Below are 15249 nucleotides of genomic sequence, written 5' to 3' on the forward strand. Positions count from 1 at the left end.
TTTATTTATTTATTTGTTCCTGTTGATTACATATTATACAGCCAGCGTGCAAGTAATATAGGACAAGCCATTGTAAGTGTCACAAGCCGATGCCTTGTCATTATCTGGTTCCAAAACAAAAACTAGCCAAGGAACAGGTACAATAAGAAAACACCAGAGGAATATTAAAAAGAGAGAAAGATAAGAATGATAAATATGTCACACTGCACTCGTCTCTTCTTTTCTTTAGTTATGGTTTACATAATTAGAAGTATTGTTTTTTAAAGATCAGAGGCATAGGCACAAACTCTATATGCAAGGAAATATGTATCTGTCTCATCAAGCCCTCTCCCCTTACCATTTACGAGGAATGTCAACGATATCTTACATTAAAAATATTGGACGACCTTAACGAATAAAAACTTGGACACTGCTTGGACTGTTGGAGCCCATACCATCCACGTAGGGGAAGTAGGCGCAACCAGAGCGTTTAAACAACCTCGCTCAAGCGGCGACAGACGCAATAAACAAGTGATTAAAAATCTACTAAAGAACTAATACCTAATTAGAAATTTAGTTTTAGTACAGTGTTACATTATGTGTGTACATAGTAATTAAGCATCGATGATAATATATCAACTGTTCCCTTCTTAATTCAGACTGCATCATCAATTTCTTTATTTCTAAATCGGATTCAGTATGACCTTACAAATTATTCAATCTAACCATCTAATCTTTAGCACTGTTTTTTAGCACGATATTTAAAGATCTTCTATTCCTTCCTGTCTGAAATTTTTACTGTCCACATTTCATTTGTCCAGACAAATACCTTCAGGAATGACATCTAGCATTTAAATATACATATGATGACAACAATTTTCTCTCTTTCAGATACATTTGTCTTGCTAGTACTAGTCTGTATTTTATACCCTCTCTACTTCACCTATTTTATGCTCAAATAGTAAAATTCATCAACTACTTTTAGAGCCTCCTTTATGAATTTAATTCCCACAGCATCACCTGAATTGTATCGAGTACATTTGATTTTGCTTTTGTTGATGTTCATCTTATAATCTCTTTTCAAGGCACTACCCGTCCTATTGAACAGCTCATTCCAATCCATTGCCATGTCATTGTTAGCTGCAATAGACAGAAAACGTGCTTTGTTGAAGCTGTACATTTTAGCGATTTTGATCGAGATAAGCTCAGGCTGCAGCGTTCTTCTTTGGCATATCAGTGCATAAGTGTGCACAGAATCAGCCAAGTAAGAAATTCGTGTAATATGCACGTTTGTTTAATTGTAAAAGCCGCGTTAGGAATTTTCCTTTGTATGAGACTGCGTCTACAAGATAGTGTGCCGTTTTAAAGTTCCAGATTCACATATTTTACTATTTGCGTGGTTTCTGGGTAATCTTTCATTGATTATACGAATACCCGTTTGTATTGTAATATATATTGTAAATTTTTAACATATGTGAGTGCCATGATAAACTTGTACTGTTGTCCTCAATTGCAGGCTTAGATGCAATTGTGGTCTTTAAAGTTTCTTGACAACAGTAGGTCTATCCAGGTACAAAACAATCATTCCTTAATTTCATTGTACAATTTTGTGAGAAACAGATTACTTTAATAATTTTTGGACGCTTTTAAAACTACATTTCCGCAAGTTACTGGTATGAGTGTCATAGCCAATCAGCGTTTGTGCTTCATAGTTCTGCCAAAGAATAGATCACCCTGATATTCATTGTATATCAAAGCAAATAAACTTCCATTTTGAGAATTTTGGGAAGCTACCATCGTTCTTTGCATGATCTAAGAGCAATCTGTAGCAAATCGGCGTTTGTGATTTAGTTACTGTAGCAGATTTTGTGTTACATCTATTATTCCCTTAAAGAAGAGTAGTCCTATATATTATCAGCATTTCTCATAAATAAACTCTGTTTTCCAGTCTGCTAACAACTATAATCAACTTCAAAACGGTTTACGAAGCTAATAGTTGTAGTTTTTACCAAAGATTTTTGTGTTACATTAATAGAAATCGGGTTTTGTGTATTTAATTCAACTCTTATAGGGAATTAGCAGCTTTTTAATTCACCTACCTTAATTTAAAGTTATTTGGAATTTGTGGTAACTTTCTATTAAACCAAACGTCTGAGGTCACTGGTCCCTAGGCTTAGACACTACTTAATCTAACTTAAACTAACACACACTAAGGACAACACACACACACACACACACACACACACACACACCTGCAGATGAGCTCGAACCTCCGAAGTGAGGGAGCCGTGCAAACGGTGGCAATGTACGCAGCTAAATTTGTTTGTTCACTGCCTTATGATACACTGCACAGCCAAAGTGCAGATGCACTGTGAACGCTGCTCTCGAGTCCGGGATGAGTTGGTTGATGTTCATAAGCAGCTGGAAATCACCCTGATTACTATCAAACGACTGGATTGGCAGCTGCTGTGAATCGATGTGTTCGAAGAGATACTGAGAGTCATGACTTGCAATGGCTGTCCCAGAGTTATGTCAAGTGGTTCCGTCTCCTGTGGATCCTCTCTCCTCTGCAGAAAGTACAGGATCTGTCATTATTTGTCCACTTGACTGCGAGCGACATGTGAACAGTAGATCTAAGAGTCCGTAAAGAAGAGTAGCACTATATGTTATTTCAAAGTTTTAATTAAAATTGAGGTTTGTACTCAACCATATATGCTGCAACCATGGTCCCAGATTCTTAAACAACAACGGTAAAAATAGACTATAAGTCAAATGAATATTAATCAAGTATTCAGTTTCAGAATATTGTTTATTTGAAAAATTCAACCTTCTTTACAAAACTCAAAAAATTCCTAACATACTTACAATAATGAAATGAATCATACTCAACAAGCTACATGCTTTCTGTCCAACATCACACAAAGTACTGACTCCCTTTGCCAACATGCCTGTAACCATTTATACTTTCTTAACAATCCCAAACAATCCTCAGCATTGTTTGGAACCATTTTCTGATTAGTTAACAATTAAAATTGACATAGAAAAATTGAAAATACATATATAAATGTATGTTTATTTCAGAACAGCTAGCACACTTTGATATTAGTACATGTCTGTTATTTTATTGGCGAATAAATTCTTGAATATGTATTTACAATAATATATTTACATTTTTTATTTATTACTAGAGACTCCATTCATGGAAAATATTCCCTTCATTTACAGAGCTTCTACACATTAGTGTAATTAAGATTCCATAGTTATTTTCTTCGTAACTTTTCTACAAGTACATATTTCCATACAACTCTATGTCAGAAATTACTGTTTATGGTTAAAATTTACATGTGTAAATGGGTTTCAGTTAGACTGTTACGTTTCAACAACACCAAAAAGGGTTTGTGAAATTGTATTGCATGTAACAGTATATCATTATATTAAGTCTAGGTAGACCAGATTAAACAGATAATTATAGTATGCATCATATCATGTAAATGTAGTTGTCAAGCAATTTACAAGAAACAGTAATTGTTAGCCTTTTAGACTTCTAGTTTCTTGGGAGAATTATGTTAGTTTTCAACTGTTGAAATTGACATAATAACTGTACCACTTTTTAGGACCAAACGTCCTCATTTCTTTACCAGTCAAACTCAGACTTTAGAGCAACTGAACTGACATGAACATTTCAAGTCAGGAAACCACAAGGCCGGATAAAGGGCTTTGCCCACAATAACTGTCAAAGGCACCTTGTTCTAATAGATTGAAAGTTGTCATCCCGAATTTTTCAGCATCTTCTTCTAGAGACTGAGAACCACTATGGCCACATGCCACTGTAGAATCAAATTTACATTGGTAAATTAAATACCAGCAGGGTACTACCAGAATATATACTGCTCAATAACCAGTTGACAGACTTCTTGTTCATTGTCACCACATTAAACGTGATGTAGCAACATCAGATCAGACAGTAAATAAAACTGGGCACAGATAAGGTAAATTCCAACATAGCTTTAGGCAAAGGGTAAAGTACCAGTGGTTAAATATGAATGGGTTATTATTAGGAGTAAAATGGTTAGTTCAGCCACTCTAAAGGTATGATAAATATATATTTTCTGATCAGTTACGTATTAATGAATCAACTAGACTTCAATTGAAAGTAGATGTCTGCAAGAACCACAATTATCCCACGAATTGGAATCCTCAATGTTTAGTTTTTCCTTTGCTTATATTGTAAGGTAACATTTGTATGACTTGCATACAGCAGTATTGAACAGCACCTAAATCAAACACTTTGTATCACATAAAAGTGATAGCTGAGATGTTTTTTCTTCAGATTGGTGTAGACATTGTGACTAAGAACACCTTGTATCTATACTAAGGAGATAGCATGACATATATAGATATCAGACATGTCGCAAACATCATCCCTATCTTATAGTACTAAGATGGAATAATTAAATAAGACTACCAATGGTTTGGTCATTGAAGAGGCAGAAATTACATGAAAATAAAAATGTGTGACTCTTAAATCCTGGGAATCAGAACACTTCTGTCCCAATAACTATTTCCAAAATAAAATTCCATTTTTTATACTCCACAGATGGATTACAGAAGTAATACAAACATAATAAATTTCTTTCTGATAAATGTTCCTTTTTCAGTTACACAGTATATCTAATACATGTTAAGGACAAGTTAATGACATAGAGTATTTTCATACTTGATCGTAAATCAACATCTATTCAGTGACTTTCACATAATAGGTATAGTAACAGGACAGACCAAATGAGAAGACATATATAAGACTACATACAGTCTAACCTAATTGTAATCACATCCCAGATGTAAAGTGATAGAATGTCACTATAACAGAGCAGATATCTTGAGTAAACTTCATACCAACTCTAAACATTTTCTCAACTTTTCACAAAATCATCAGCACAATGAGAGTATAACATTACGGACATAGTGAGAGTAACTGTACAGACATGATAAGTAAATATTACACCAACTCTCCTCAAAATTCATACTCTGATTGTATTATTAAACCACACATTATTAAACCCACCCAAAGTTTGTACTCGTTCCCAGATAATCAAAAAAGGGCAGTTGACTTAGTATGAGATATGTGCACCAGTTCCTTTTGGCATCCAGTCTCTAACTATATGTCCAAATCAGAAAGTGGAAGAGGGTGAGTTTGTACAGAAAAGTAAGAGAGAATGTGACTTGAAAAGGAAACAGAAACAGTCACACCACCTTGGAGCCTTGGGTTCGCCACCCCCCAATTTGCAAAAAGAGCTTACAACCCCCTGTGTACAATTTCATTAGAATGAATTGAGGTTGTCATCATTTGAAATAGCATCAGTTCTTATTGTTCTTACACAATTGTTATGCCTGTCGCACCTTGTTTCATCAGAATTCATAGCTTTGATAGAATCACACAATATTTTTGAACATCTTCTGTCATATACTTAATATCCCTACCAGACAAACATTCAGTTACATTATCTGCTTTCACAGTTATAAATCCTATTCCTTCACATTGAAGGACCATATGCTAATTTACTATGTTCATATTTTACTGCTACACAGTAGCAAATCACTACACAATGAATTTTAATAAGAAAAATGGATATCATTTTTTTTAAATACAAGTTTCTTAAAAAATTGAAACTGATGTTGTTTTGTTCTTCCACACTCTAAGTTAAGTGACTGGTTAAGATATAGAGTTGTGTCTCACAAATGGCACACTGTATATTCTAGGATAGTAGAAGGATCCTAACTGCTCTTACTAACAAGATAGCATAGTAAAAGGCAAGTGATTCCAAAAAATAAATATGGAGTTAGTGTCTGGGGCAAGGCACCATACACCACATTGTGTATCTATGAAAGTACCACAGATCCCCTATCTGTTAATTTCACCACAAAACTAATGTTTCTGAGAGGATATTCATCCCCAGATTTTTCCTTGACTATACATTGCACATAATGTATTCTCAACTATTTCAATTCGTCAAATCACTAATTAATTCATAAGTTATGATAGATATAATAATTCAAAAATGGTCCAATGTTCTGCAATAATAAAACTGAAAATAAATTTCCTCTTATTGCTTATTTCACTTCCACTGGGTTAAAGTACTGGCCATAGAGTTTGCTAAAGTATATAGTATGATCTTGACTGTGTAAAGTAAGAAGCATAACAAATAATTTTCCAATGGTGTGTCAAATATCAAAGAACAAATATCATGTGCAAAACAGGTGATTAAGGTTGTCTGCACAATTTCAATTGTGTCACATTCCTAAGTCCAAATAACAACAAATTCAAATGGTACTAATAAATATCAAACAATCTCCAATCTATGCTGGATAAAAGCATATACAAATGTTCAAAAATACTCTTTTCAACCCCCACTCTATCAATAGACAAAATACAGGTAAAAATATACAAATATTCACACATAAAAGAATAATGAATATAAACTACAAAAAAATTACAGCATTAGATTCAAATGTGTTAAGTTATCCGATTTCTCACTTATCAGTGTTTGAATTCGCAGAAAGCAGTGGACATTAATTGAGCTTTTTAAGAGTTGCAATTTTCTTTCAATTAGTGTTTTTATTATTATTGGGTCAGAATATTCATAACGTGTCTTAACAAGGTGTACACCATGGGTTTGTCTGTGTGGCATAGAGTATACATTCTTCAACACAAGTTTACTATTTGCTGGTTGTTTATTTGGTTTTGTGGTTCTTACTGTAAGTGGATAATTAATTGTTTTTGCAAAGCTCTCTCAAATCTGTCGGCAAGCTACTGATTTCAATACACACACTCCCTTCCTCCACTACTTGAATACATTCACTAATCATACTACCACCAGGAGACTGTTCCATACTTTTTATGGCAATTTTATCATCTGAGTACACACTGACAAATTTCACTTAAGACCTTACACTTTTGATCACCATACTGACATTTGCTACTATAGTCATTGACTACACCTAGTACTCTATCACTAATTAGATATTCTTTTCCATTTTCAGAAACACATTCAGACACAACATCACTAATATCAACTGGTAACATTAATCTATCATGCATTGCTCTACTGGTTTCTAATTCATTACTCAAACACACACCAGAATTTACAGAATCATTCAGCATCAAATCATCAACTTTAACTTCAACATATACCATCCTATCTAATTCGGTAAGCAACATATCATCATCAACATCATTATCATCATCATTTGAAACATTCTCATTATAAACATCACAACCACACTTAATATTATTTTCAACACTAAACTCATTTTTCTCTTCACACCCTTCCTCAACAACCTCAACACTCTGACTACTCTGTTCTACCACATCCTCATTTTCCTGTCTGTTATCTATTGCAGTTTCATTTGGAAATACTCTGTCATTCTCATTTCCATTACCAAGCAGATGAACATCAGCTTCCACACATACAGCATCAGTATCAGCTTTTTCTCTCATTTCACAGTCTCTCAGCATTCTCACTAAACCATACTCATCAGATCTGTTCTCATCACTATCAACAACTACTACTGCATTACTACTGTTAAAGGAATTTCTCGAAGTGTTTTCTTCTAATTCAAATTTAGAATTTTTACTTTTTTGTTCATCTTTGTTTTCAGATAAAAAAATTACCCAAAATTCTCTATCAAACTTCATTCTACTCACTTTATGTTGTATTATGGGTACAAAAGTTTGGTATGTTCTATTTGTTCTGCCCCTTCCCCTTCTGAAATTACTACATGTACCTGATTGTAATTCCCATGTCTTTTTGCCCCTTTCGCAAGGCTCCAAAAAATGCAGGTCTTAGTTTACTGGACCATTTCTTCTATTTTCAAAATTGTTACTATTGTTTCCTTAATTTTGCCCCCTACTGCCTACTTCTTGGTTCGAAATTACTGTTCTCTGGTCTCTCCCTATCATTCCTCTCCCCATTTCTTCTGTCATCATTTCTGAATCTACTATTAAAATGATCATTGAAAGCTGTGTCATTGTTAATCCTGCTTCATCAGATCTGTCATTACATCTGTCATTTCTCTCTCATGCAAAGTCTAGTTTATCTATATACCTAAGAAATTGTTCAATTGTATCAGATCCGTAGACAAGAGTCCACTGTACCGAGTCCACTGTACCCTGTTCGGCAATCTACATTTTAATGCATCTATCTGGATCATCTCGTCTAGTGGTCTATCAAGATGTAACAAAGTTCGTAATTGTTGTTCACACTAGATTTTCATGTGTCCACTACCCAGTTTGAAATTTGACCCATTCAAAAATTCTAACTTAATTCTGGCTTGTTTTGCTTCTGACCAGAATTTGTTCATGAAAGCTCATTCCACCTCATTAAACGACATTTCGGGTTTGATTGATTGTTTCCCCCAAGACAAAGCCTCCCCATCTAAAAAATTAAAAAAAATTATTTTCAAATTATCGCTCATTTTATTTTCAAAGTTATGTTTCATCTGGTTCATGAAATCGAATGGATGTATATTGCCCTCCCCTGAAAATGTTTTTATGTTAGCATAATGGACTGAAAGTACAGAAAGATTTCACAGCAATGGAATCTTTGATTTCTTGAAATTTAGGTTCGAAGTTCAAAATTTCGCCTAAACATGTGCTTACATCTTATTTTAATTCTGCGAAATTCTCATTTGCGATTTTAGTGAAATTCTGTATATTTTGGTCTGTTTCTGTGAATTACTTTACAAAATATTTGTTGAGCTTTTGCAATTGTAACACCTCTACAGTAGCAACTTTTTCCAATTTTTCTACGGAATCTAGCCTCTCTTCGAATATCTGGTATTCACCTTCTATAGTCGTCACAGTTCTGGAATTTTCGTCTACTTTTTCCCAGCTTTTTCTAAACTCTCTTTTGTCTCGCAAATGTGGGTCCCTGTTTGTCTAATTTTGTAGCGGTTGAATCAAGCTTTTGTTCAAGAGTGACTCTATGCTCGTCAACTGACAGTTTCTGTTCTTCCGTAAGCTGGACTAACCTATCCAAGGCTGATACATTAGGTTTAAATCCACGAAAGGGTGAACATAGACTACTGTGGTCACTATCCTCTCTGATTTCATTGTCCCAATTAACTATATTATTATCAGTAATATCTAGGCTATTTTGCATGTTTCCATTAACCTCCTCATTATTGTCAACTACCCTATTGTTGTTAATCTTCCTATTATCCTCCATAATGACACTGCAGATGAAAAAACAATTTCCAAAAGTAAAAATTCAAATAAGTTTTGTACTTACAGTTGGTTCTCCAAGTTGTGTTTCAATGTAAGTGTCATTATGTCATTTGTAGTGTTACTCACTTTCTTCGTTTTTCAGTTTTCGGAAAAATGGACTAATATTTCAACAAGCGAATTAACTCAAACAAAATACAAAATTAGTTTACAGAATTACACTGCATCCCACCTCCATACACCACTTATAACGTTCTTTATTTCGAAGTTACCATATATGCTGCAACCATGGTCCCAGATTCTTACACAACAACTGTAAAAATAGTCTATAAGTCAAATGAATATTAATCAAGCATTAAGTTTCAGAATATTGTTTATTTGAACAATCCAACCTCCTTTACAAAACTCAAATAACTTCTAACATACTTACAATAATGAACTGAATCTTAGTCACAAGCTACATGCTTTCTGTCCAACATCACACTAAGTACTGACTCCCTTTGCCAACATGGCTGTAACTATTTATACTTTCTTAACAATCCCGAATAATCCTCAGCATTGTTTGGAATCATTTTCTGATTAGTTAATAATTATAATTGACATAGAAAATTTAAAATACATATATATATAACAAACTTTAAAAACTGACTATATCCTAAAACTGTCTTGCAGCTGTTAAGCCATATTATAAAAAAAATGCATTTAGGCAAATGATGTTTACAAAAAATAAAACAAAAAACTTGGGGTTACATACAAAGCTAGTCTCATTCAAATTGATTCTACAGCAAAAGTGCATACATAACGGAATATTGGTTGCCTTATTGTAGATCGATGTAACAATATGTAGAAAGACTCATCATTAAAATTCCAAAATGATATTTCTACATTTTCTTAATTAATTTTACCTCAAATCTTATTTCATCTGTAAATCATTAATACCCAACACTGAAATTATTACACTGAAAATTTAATACTAATAGACTCCCCATCCCCCAGCACTGCAACAGACACTGCCTGCCTCTGGTGTGCTACTCCACCTGGTCTTGAGCAATCACTGCCTACTATTGCGCAACCTAACATCTTTGTCTCTGCCTCAGCAATAGATGCCTCGCAGCATTCTTTCGCACATACATCTTTGTAATCGATATATTGCTTATTTTCTTGGATAGTACTTTAAAATTTACAACTTTCATTATATGTACATATTTCACAACCCCACAGCCACCCTGGCAAGAACATGGCTGGGGTGTTATTGCTTGTAGTAATGACAAACCTACAAATTCATAATATGCAGTAGAAAAGTGTTATTGAAGTAAAATAGTGTACAAAATTATTTGGCTATATATACAGTTGTTCTAACCATAAGAGTTTTTAACCAAATTTACAGTGATTAAGTGACTGTGGTGCTCCATTGCACTGGAGTTGTGAAAATATCTAAATTTTACAAAACATTTTGTTACTGAAGATACGAAATAGTGACATTATATCATGTGTGTAGTATTGAAAAAAAGATAATATTGGTATTATTCATTGCAAATAATGCTCATATGCACTATAATTGTTGAAACATATTGCACATTTGTGAATAGCGTGGCAAATGACTCACAAACAACATATGACTATGACCCTACTTAGAACTGTCTGTGCAAAATATATTGTAACAAGAGGTGTGTAGTAAAAAGAATGGAATAAGGACGAAATCAAGATAGAAGTCAGTCGTCATTTAAAGTGAGTCTTCTTTCATGTACTCCACACATTAAGTGTCCATAAACAGTGGCTGTACCATATCATCAGAAGTGTAATTATAATAACTCATTTTACTCAAAGCTCATTACACAAAGTCGACTGAAGTTGCGTATTGTGGTCTAGAGCGTATGCAGTTATGTCTATGGAAAACTGTAGTACCCATTGTAGTTTGACCACCTGACACACTAAAATCTTGTAGCTCCAGTTCTGGATGCAATGACATGTATCATCACAGCTCATGGTTTATTGAAGAATCTCGTCAATAGCTCGTTATTGGCATTGATACATTTCAATGTAGATTTGTGAAATTAGTTGATTATTCTATGGCAATGGGGATGGAGACGGTTGTAATTGAATGAGTAATTGGTAATGGTAAGTACTAACACTTTGAAATATGACCTAAAAGGTGCAACTGACAGTCTGGTATATCTTATGTCAAAAATCATCACTGTGCCTGTATGAAAACATAGACAACTCCTGCATCATAAATAACTGATAGCTAATATTACACTCATAAGTAATGGTATTTAGCACAAAATGATGGTGAACACCTAGTTAGGTGAAGACTGGATAATTTACCATGGAAATCAAAGAAAGTGTTTATAGGTAAGCCAGTAATCTATGAGTGCGAACTTGTCACTATGATTAAAGTCTATTCTGTAATATTTACAGCCTTACATCTTACAGTATCTAATCTCTATTTATACAAACGTATGTAGTGAGTTCCTGAAGGAGACTCAAAAAAGATGCTTCAACTTTCAGATAATAAATGGCAATGTGAGGCATATCGTACATAGCAGATCGTAGTGATAAAATACATGAGTGATAAATAACAGGTGGCAAGCTAAGGCATCCAATGCATAGCAAACTATAGCAACTCCATGGAATAGTACACTACATGACAACTTGTGACCATAATATGTAAAAGTTTTCATTGTTAAGTGACAACATAGGGCCTAACATACATAGTAAACACTAACAACAAGATACATGAGTGTTGAATAATAAGTGTCACGCTAAGAACTACAGTACATAGTTGTTCTCCATGGGTAAGTATTTATACAATAAATTATCAGGTGTTAGGGAGTGCCCATGTCTACTGGGATACAGATAGTAAGACAAAGTGCACTTTGTATCTAAAAAATGTCAATTGTAAGCGTCCATAGCCATGTGTCAATAGTCAAGACAAAATAATACAGATGAAAAATTGTGATCACATTGCTAAGCTAAATTAGTGCCAAAAAAGGATTATTAACTAGAACCACATTATACTAGTGCATTAAAGTAAACCATACGAGGATGAGAATAACTAATGAAGATTTTAAAGTGCAATTAGCTACAGGCTGTAACACTGAGAGGCCTATATTAGAAGTGCATAAAATATTATCATATACTGCTCATAAAAAAATGAACAGCATAATAAGTGTATTACACCTAGTCACTTTCCTCAAAAACAGTCCTAATCAGTGTTAACGATGATTTAAACAAATGAACCTTGAAATATTGTACAGACATGCACATTATAAAATAACATCATAAAAAGCATCATCATTGTATATCTTATAGAAAAGTAAGCATTCATTTAATATCTCTATAGTATCAGCACATACCATAATATTTGCTTCATTTCATAAATATCCTCCTAGCAAAACATAATAAACATCATAAGGATCCTTAAATCTAACATCACCATTAATAATCTTAACCTAAGTATTTCATGGCAAATTGCTTAGTTCCAGTGGGTTACTGAAAGAAATGGTTAGTGAGTAAGAGAAAAGGTAAACAGTGAGTGACGTTTTATCTATGTATTTTTTTTTGCAAGACCTGGAGAAAAAATATTAGTTTGTGAAAGGAATTATTTTTGCACCATATAGTTTGTTTTGTATTCCTGCATTTCTGTCTTAATGATTTATTTTCATTGGCAGTGCAGTCCAAGCGCGAATTTAGCACTTACTAAAGGGACAATATTTCGGTTTAATTACATAGCACATCAAAGCCTGGAACATGAATGATGATGATAAGTGTACAGTAAAAATTACAATGTGAGAAAGGTTCTTAATCCTACATAACATAATGTAAGTAAGAGCATAGTAACATATCAAAAGGACATTGAAAATGGTTAATACATGTTAATGGCATAAGACATAGTGACAAACATGTGAAAATAGAAAATCTATGTAAATTAAATAACTTATGTTGATTTGTGACACATATGCTAACTGGTGCATCATAATATGGAGAAAAGACAAAGATTATTCAATAATTTTTTTATGTAAGTAACATGATGGTTGCTCTGAACATCCTTGTCCACAATGTTTCAATATGAATAACATTTGTATGTGGTAAACTATGAATCCTTTAAGGTCAGAGATAAAGAATTTCTAACTTGCGACATCGAATTTTACCGTTATTCAACAAATAATCCATATGTGCCAATATTTTTGTCCAATTTGGAAGTCGTGAAAATTACTCTCCTGTTTCTGTAATTTCTTGTGGTGCTGTGCTGCTCGCATAATGTTGTTGAGAGAAATGTAAATGATTTCATGGTGGTGTAATCGGTGTGATTTTGGAAAAGATACTATTTCTCTAATTTTGTTTGGTTGTTCTACATTTTTCAAAATAAAATACTGTGATAACATTGTTAATTCATTAGGCATGGAATTGATGACATCTTGGAACGATGAAATGTGTCTGTCCTATTCAGTATGTTTTTTGTGGCAATAAATGCGAGAAGTTAACCTATTTCCCTCAGTAAACATTGCATGATATTGGGATATGTAAATAGGAGAAATATTTTTAGCTTTCAATGTGCATTTCCAAATCGCTGGTGAAAATTATACATTATCAGAAATTACCTTATGGACGTGACCAACATGTGGCAAAGAAACCTTTGGTAAATGCTCCTGCTATGACTTTGGCGCTTGCAATGCTTAGTGGCGCAAATGAGACAAATTTTGATGTAAATTTAACTGCAACAAAAGTATAACAAAATCCTCTGTTCATCCTGGGAATGGATCCAAAAATATCAACAGCAGCCATGGGAGCAATGGGAGCAATCGGATACAGTGGAGCAATATAAGATACAGTGGATCATTCTGCTTTTTGACAAATCTTACATGTTGCCAGAACTCGACATACGCGGTTCTCCTTATTATTGATATAGCAGCTCTGTCTGAGAGTTGAAAACATTTTTGGGAATGTTATCAAATATCTGAGAGTGTTGCATTAAAATATCATGTAACTGTTTAGTTGTCTATCATCATCCATAGTTGCTTGGCTTTGCTGACCTTTTCATTATTTGTTTGTGCTACATCTTAGTCGAAATCATTTGCTAGATCATTATTACTGTGAAAATACGTATCTGTAACAAATGATGTTTGGCAAATGGTGTTTTTAGATGCAAAAATTAGCTCAATATGGTTAATGTCTTGGTCTTCTGACGAAAGCGTGTTGTTAAACTCCAGAGCGAGTTGTTGTTTGCCTTTCTTAAGAATCAGATATAAGTTCTTAAAATCAATAATCGCATCAAATGTAACTAAGAAATCCATGTCTGCTATTACATTAGTGGTGAGGAGGGGAACATCCCAGAAGTTTGAATGGAATGTGATACCTGCAATTGAAAATTATAAATATGTTTGTTGACATGGACTCCTTTGCTGGAAGTAGCTCCTCTTACTTTAATTTTGCTTAGCGCAATAATTACTATGGTTGCATTTATTAAAAGCTGTTTCATTAATCTCTAAGACAAGTTATCAATAATCAATAATTTCTGTATACAAGTGTGTTCCTATTAGAATCTCGATTACAGGATGAGAAATGGTTTACTGCGTTTGGTGTTTCACCTGTAACAGTGTGTCTCTTATGTCATCTAATGTTACTACATTTTCACTAATTATATGAAGAGGCTGTGAAGTGTGCCCTATGTTGCTGGAAAACGCATTGGGTGTATTTTCTAGTCTGCAAATTACAATTGGGATCTTGTTGCAGCATCTCAACTATCTGTACTGTTCTGTAATTCTCATCAGTGTAGTTTTGTTGCGAATGAAAGAGAACATCGGGTTTGTTTAAAACAAATTGCTGTTCCGAGGTTGAGTTTGGTTTTGAAAGAAATTACTGCTTCCATAACTGTGCTGAAAAATGTGATAATGATTTTTGCGTTTCTTATTGTGAGAGTTGTTCTCACATGGGCATCGCAGTGCAAGTGCGACAAGTGGTTTCTCTGCACAAAGTTAGTGCCTTTAGTCAGCGTATAATTGGTGTGCCATAGTGCGGCCACAAAATTCGACGGTCGAACGCTGAAG

Source organism: Schistocerca gregaria, chromosome 6, assembly GCF_023897955.1.
Source record: "Schistocerca gregaria isolate iqSchGreg1 chromosome 6, iqSchGreg1.2, whole genome shotgun sequence".
Lineage (NCBI taxonomy): Eukaryota > Metazoa > Arthropoda > Insecta > Orthoptera > Acrididae > Schistocerca > Schistocerca gregaria.